The following is a 7936-nucleotide window of genomic DNA, read 5'->3' as shown; positions in this document are numbered from 1 at the left end:
AAAGTGAATGGATATGCATACACACATTTACTATATCTAGGTGAAAATGTTACTTCCTCTGTTAAAAAATGTAAGGTATTTTTAACCGAGTCTCATCCTCAATATACTTATTTACTTTTAAACCACCTTATCTTTCTATATTTATTCCTATTAAACACCCTATAATAAATATAAAGTCACTATTAATAAGGATACTTTTGAAAAAACGTAATGATTATACCTTAAAAGATTAAAATGTTTACATTTTTGAACATTCAATATCTTAAAAAATGACTTATATTTTTAAACGAAGAGAGTAATCACTTATGCACATGTATGAAATGTAAATAATGGAATTTTAATCTTCTCATTTTATTTGAAAATATTCAAAATTATCCTTTCATTTTACCTTTATATTAATAATCAATTGGATAAAAAAGTAAAGTAATGATATTACATAATTTTTATCAACTAGATTTAACATAAATTGAAGTAACCAATATGTTGATATAAATATTCTTGATTTAATAAATGTTTTTGAGTTAAACTTTGATTGAATTATAATTCGATGTCCATCATATTTCCAATCATGCTTACTTGAAAATAAAAAATTAATTCCAAATATATATTTTAATTTTATATTTATATTCATACACAATTAGAATTAAATCAGATGGGTGTTTAAGCTAATCACATCAGTTAATATTAACATCATATTATAATGAGTAAATTCACCCAATGGTTGTGAAAAACTATTAACAAAAAAATTAGGAAAATTTTTTAAAAATTTAGAATATGGCCTATTTTACAATCAGTTGGGGTGTTTTTTCCTTTCATCCTCAAAACAAATAAAAAATCCTGTATAGTAGAATAGCAAAATTTTCATAATGAATGATTATACCGTGGCCCATTTATAATTATAAATCGCCTTCAATATTTGAGCACTTTTGAATACTTCACCATTAGCTTAGTAGCATAATATATTTTAAATTTGAGAATGAAAATAAGATTTTATATTTAAAGAAAAGGAGTGTTTTTGTCATTTTAATTAACTTAATATAATCTGGCCACATTGCAAAATATTTAAAATATTAGGTTGTTATCTTTATTTGGTCCTATTAATGGATTATATGTACAAAAGTTCTTATTATTATTTGTAATTATATGTTTGCATCAACTTCAAATAATTTTGAATTTATGTTAACAATAGCGACATAAGTTGTGATCCTAATATTCAATGTACTATTGTAGGCTTGTAGCTAATGATGGGGGTCCATTAAATGCTATTGCTGAATATTTTCTAATTGTGCAATCTAGCATATTCTGAATTTGAATACAGGTAATTAATATAATTACATAATGGCAATTAATTCAAAAAAATTACAAATATTTTAAACACAATCAATTCTGAACGGTAAAATCATATATCTCATTCATAATTAATTAATTTGGAAACAATTTAAATTCAATGATGGAATATCCCAAAATTAGAACCGAATTTAATTAAATAATTTAAACTGAAAATTGTAATTTTATTATAATTATTAATTAAATTGCATAGTCAACCAGCATTTAGCTATACATATACACACATATATACGTACAGGAGATGACCGTTGTTTTCACTTTTAAATCCGGCAAAATTAGGGGCACTTCTTCATTCTCCACGGCCACTTGATTTCTTAGCTTCTTCTTCTTCTTCTTCTTCTCTCTCTCTCTCTCTCTTCTCTCTCTCTCTCTCTCTGGTGTGTGTTTGTGCGAACTGTAAACCTAGAATCCCAAATCAGAGGTGCGATTCGAAGAGCCTCTGAAGAAGTTATGGCTTCCAGGAAGCAGAGCAGGCCTCCGCATAACCACACAAATGTGAGCCTTTCCTTATTGTTCATGAATTATTGATCAATCGCTGAGATGTTGACGATAGATTTCGCGAGAAGATCGATCGAACGCTGTGAAATGTTGAATGAACTTTTTCTCTGAATTGGAAACAAGAACAGAGTGCTCGATTTTAATATTTCCTATGATTAATTTTTGTTTTCTTTTGCGTTGAATCAGAAAAGGCAGCGCTGAAGGACTCAATATCATCCCTCAGGAAAAACGTCGAAAGATTAATAATAATAATAATAATGGAGCGGAAAGTAGCAGTAGTACAGTGGAGTTCACAAAAGATGAAGCAGAGGCCTTGTTAAATGAGCTCTTGAAAATGGGAAATCCATCATATGATCCCAAGGTTTGTTTTGTTCTTGTGTAATTAATCTTTATGCAGATCATTTCTCCATCCATCGATCTAACCTGCACGATTTCTAATTTTGTCAGTTTTTTTGGGTCTTGATCGAAATATGTACGTATGTATGTATTGTGATTATTTCTCATTGTTCTATTAATTTCTCACTTAATCGATGTTTCCGATGACAAAATGGTGATCAGATGGCACGTCTTAGCAAGCGGCTCGAGCGTTTCGTCGAGTGGTTTCAAAAGCTTATGGAAGAAAAGGAAACGATTCAGTCTGCACTTGAATCTGCCGTGAATAAGTGCTCTGAAATTGGTAAGTTTTATGTATATACAGATGTACGTGTGTTTGTTCAGTGACGTACCCAGAAAATAAATTACGTTTTATGAAAAATATAAATATTTATATTATGAAAAATTAATATAAAATTAAATATTTTATGAGATTACGAAATTAAACAACATACCATTTTGTTTTAAAACCATAATTTTGTGTGTGGAACTTTATTTTATTATAAGTTTTACAAAATTTATTTTCAAAATTAACCTTAAAAATTATAGGATTAGATATATTCAGTCCGATCCTATTTATATATTATTTTCAAAATTAACTTTTTCTTTGAAACTTTAGTAAGTTTTTAAACTTTACTCTTACTATATATATATATATATATATTAATAACATATTTTGCTTTATCAGCATTTAATGGGGTAAAACATGAAATTCATGATATAAAGTCAACAAAATACCTTACAATTAGAGCAAAACAAACGCTTCTCTCTCCCTTTTGATGACCGGAGGGAGTATATGATTGAGTTAACAATATATATATATATAAAACATGTTCCAGATTTTAAAATGTTAAATAGGGGCAAACGGAATTTTATATGGGGACACAAATGAAATTTTTGTGAGAAAAGGAGGGGGACAAAAGCGATTTTTTTTTTTAGAAGTGGGATGGCAAGAGTAATTTAATAGGAGACTTGTGCGAAGGGCAAGTGCTCCCATGGTCTTCAACATAGGTCCATCACTGTGTGTGTGTGTGTGTGTGTGTGTGTGTTTTCTTCCCTTTTGAGTAAGTTTTGAAAATTTGTCTCATAGCATAGTAGCCCTAGAAATGCACTATGTAAAAACAAAACAAAATCCAGTGTATTTGCTGGCTGTTTAACTTTTTGCTACAACTGATATACATGGTTATGAGTGGTATGCTTAACTTAGCCAAGCATCGTAAATTTATACTTTCTCAGAGAATAAGATTGAGGAGTCAAATGAGACAATATCAGATTTGGAAGAGCGAATTGCAAAGGAAGAGTCGTGTAAGCTGGTAAGATTGCTAGCCAGACAACATTATTTATTGTGATTAAGTAATGCTCCTTATAGTTTCTTGTTTCCTGATGATGATCCGTTGTTTTTATAATAAATAAACAGGAAGCCATTGAAGCCAGAAGTGCTGCTGCAAAGATGATAGAATCTCTATCAACAGAGCTTGAGAAAGTTAAGCAAGAGAAAGTTGCTTTTGGGGAGAAGGTACAGCAAAATTTTAAATAAATATTAGAAATATATAATTATTAGCCCTATATATGTGTATATATATATATATATATTTTTTTTTTTGCATTGTTCTTAGTCCCTATAATTTTAAATATGGCTGTGGGGACTTGATTAAGCTAATATGTACATAAATTCCATTAATTGTTTTATTGATATATTAAAATTATGATGAGTTAGATAAAAAATTAGTAGAACGCATAAAAGAAAATAAAAGAAACAAAAGAGAGGACGCATGTTGCCTTTCTGATTCAATCCTTTTATTTTATCCAATTCATCATAGCATGTTACTACAAGATTTAAGAATTATATACATGGCAATTACTATTAAGTCTTTATGAGCAATTTTTTATATTTGCAGACAAATCAAACTTAGGACTAAGAACAATGAAAAAATATATATAGACACACACGGGGATTAAAACCAAACAAATTAAAAGTATGAGACCAAAAGTTGTATTTTAATAAAAAACTATCCAAACAAGAAAAATTTAATTAGCAGTTGAATATTGAAAGTTGCAAAAATAGAAAGTATCACCCTCTCAATATGTTCTGCTCTGGACTCCTTAGTATGATGATGTTATTGCTTCTTCACTGCTTCTGTTACCTGAAATTTCTGAGTTTTCACAGAACAAGCTTGTAGAAGAGTACAATAAGGATCTGATGCGGTATAATATGGACCTTCATAAAGATCTTGAAGAAACCAAAGGATCAAATAAAAAACTGGAAGAGGATAAAAACAAGCATTTGTGAAGACCTTAGGAACATAAGACGTCTCAAGGACGCATTACAGGATAAGTTGGCAAATGCTCAAGTAAGTAGCTTTGTGTTGTGTTATTCTGTTGAGCGATTTCTTTCATATTATTGGAGAATATTTTAAATTTAGTGGAAGCTAAATAAAAATATCAATACAACAAAAATTAAAAGAGACAATTATACATAAGTATGTCACAACACATTTAAATACCACAAGGCCAAATTTTGTTCTTGTTTAAATGATAGTCTTTCTTTGGCAAAAAAAAAAAAAAATCATAAGAATCATTGACAACTTAGCAAAAAAAAAAAATTGACAATTATTAGTTGTTAACGGACTTTGTGATATTTAAATAATTTGTTGGGATCTCAAAGTAATTCTCTCAAATTAAAAATCCTTGAATTCTAGTAAGTTATGAAAGTTATTTGGGAAAACACAATAATCAGTTCTTATAATTTTATTAGATTTGTATTTAGTTCTTGTAGTTTTTTTAGTCTTTATAGTTTTTTTGAAAATACTGAAAAAATAATAAAGACTAAAAACAAAACATCGAGCAATGATTGTGTTTTTTCAAGTTCCTTAAATAAATGTGAACTAAACTGATGATTTAAGATTAAACCATCAACAAATGTATAGATTTTTTCTTGGTAAAAAAAAAAAAAAGAGAGGCAAACTTTATTGACCAGTTTACCATACCTTAGATGGGGTTTGGAAAATAAAGACGAAAAAAAGGGTTTTCGGGCTCGTGTTTAAAAACTTTAAAAAAAGGGGGCTGGGGTTGAGCTATATGTCACATTTTTATTTAAATTTTTTTACCAACATTTTTCTTATTTAAATTTGCTTCGAGTACTTTGGTTTTGGATGTTGATGAGGAATATTTACCACATTTTAGAATATTTTACTATTATGTTCTATTACATTTTTAATCTGTACTGTACAAAATTTAGACTTCATACATAAATTTCTATAATCAAATTTGGATTTTGTTTTGGAAAAACAAAATATTTAATTATCATAGTTTTAACTTTTTTTTGTGCCTATAATTTTTTTAGTGTTTTTAATTCTTGTATTTTCAAAAAAAATGGGTGATTTTTTTTTTCAGATCTCCATAATTTTCATTTTTAAGTGTTATAGAGATTAAAAATATTAAAAAAATTAAATAACTTAAAAATAAAACTTGATGAAACTATAGGAGTTAAAGATTATATTTTCCCTTTTTTTAAACTTTTTTAAAAAATTAAAATTTATGGGCTTGACTTTAAGCCCAGATTGGACTTTGAAAACTGCATTAAACGAGATGGGCTTTAGAATTCAAGCTCTAGCGAGCTAATTAGGGCTGACGCGTCCCGTTTTCCAACTCGAACGCAATTGTCCACTAATATTACAATTCATTTCTTACAATTGAATTTGTGATAAACAATAATATGAATGATGATAAAAATAATTAAATCATAATTAGATAAAACCCATGAATTATTACTAGTGTATATTAATAATTAAAGCAATGAATAGAAATTAAATCAACTACTAATGAATAATAAAATAGTGAAGACAATGTAATAAAATAATTATAACATATAAAAAAAGAAACAGACGATTAAATAAAGGTTAGTTTGTTTTAGCTTATTTATGAAAAAAATACTTATTTTTTAAATTTATTCTATAATTTTTTTTATGATATTTGTTTAAATTTTTAAAAATAAGTAGAATTCCAAAAATATATATTTTTAATTATTTTTAAAAAGTAATTTTGAATAGCTTTTGAAAATAATTTGATGCCTTAGATAAAATAAAATGTTTTAAAATGACGGTATATGCAAAGATATCATACAATTTTAAAATAATTAAATAAAAAATTATTTTTATAAAATAAAGATTAAGGAAAATATCAAAAAATTTAAAAATAATTAACTAATAATTATTTTTTATCATCTTAACTAAACATAAAATAATGTATTCTTTTTTTATTCTACAAAATAAATATCTGTTTATAAAATCTCTAAACTACTTAAAAGTGATACACAATGTGAAGAAATAAAATAAAATAAGAAGCTAGAGAATAAAAACGACCAAATAAGCCAAGAGATCAATCATAACGTTGATAAAAGCATGCAAAGAAAAAATAAAATGGATAAGTAAGAAAGATAACAAGAAGGATTTAAAATCAATTAAATGAATAATGAAAGATCAGATATAAATGAGTTTCAAACTTTCAATAGCAATCTTCGTAGTCATGATCCGCGCATGTTCACCTAAAGGGGGAGGACTTGGGGAATAAGACATGATGGCATTTTATTTGTATTTGCATCCTTATGCTAAGTTTTTTTGGCATCTTCTTAGCCACGTGTTTTCTTAATTCTAACGGTGTGTTTGAATTTCAATTGGCAAGAACTGATTATATAAAAAAATTGGTCGACAAAACATGATAATGTTTGGATAATATTTTTTAAAATTAATTTTGATAATTTTGATAATTGGATAATTTTTTGGAATCAATTACAAAGATGGGGAGAAATAGAAAATGCTCAAATGTTAAGAATTAATTTTCAAATAGAAAAAACAAATAGCTTCTCCATAATAGAGTTCCACAAGCCAAATGGAGTTTTACAAAATTGAAGATATTTGGACAAATTTTTGTAAAAATATGAGTTTAATTCCAGAATTAATTCTAAATGGGAATCCAAACATGCCGTGAGTTTGTTGTCTTCACCAATAACAAACACTTGCTGTCCCATGTATGTCAAAGGATGTAAAATATTCTAATCCAAATTTACTTACCACTATTTAGTTTAGCATAAGTTTATTTACAATTTTCTAATCCTTTCTTCATTACTTAGTGCAAAATGTTGTAAAAATTATCTCACACACACAAACATATATATTCCAAGTTTTAAAAATTCCTTTGAAACAATGAACATTTTATTATTATAAATTCCTAGTGTTACAAATAAATATATCTACTTAAATTCAAATTTTGCAGCTTATAATTTATTTCACATAGTTATATTTAACTAGATATATTATTTTAAATATTCTAGTTTGAAGATGTTGCATAACTCCACTAGATCTTCGAATTGTTAGCTTGCCTTGAAGTCCTTTGTTGGCACTTGGCACCTTCTTCGTGCAAGGTCCTGAATTTAATATAGTTTATGAATTTTTTAGTACATGTCATAATTGTAAGTAGTTTTCAAGCGAGGATATATACTTTAGAGATATTAGCTTGATGCTATCTTATTATAAATTCCTTAATTATTGTCACTAATCAATATAAATGTATTAATTAATAGTCTCTTTTGTTGCCCTTTTCCTTTTATCCCTTGTTATCTTTATCTGTCAGGCTTCAATGGAAGATGCTATAAAGCAAAAAGATGTCCTAGTACCGTTGCTTTGTTTTGCCAATTATTGTCTCCTTAAAGAATTGGAACAAA

The sequence above is a fragment of the Prosopis cineraria genome, unplaced genomic scaffold (assembly GCF_029017545.1).
Source record: "Prosopis cineraria cultivar Desert tree isolate PC_DT_omini unplaced genomic scaffold, ASM2901754v1 PC11, whole genome shotgun sequence".
In the NCBI taxonomy this organism is placed as follows: Eukaryota; Viridiplantae; Streptophyta; class Magnoliopsida; order Fabales; family Fabaceae; genus Prosopis; species Prosopis cineraria.
Note: the sequence above shows the minus strand (reverse complement) of the source record.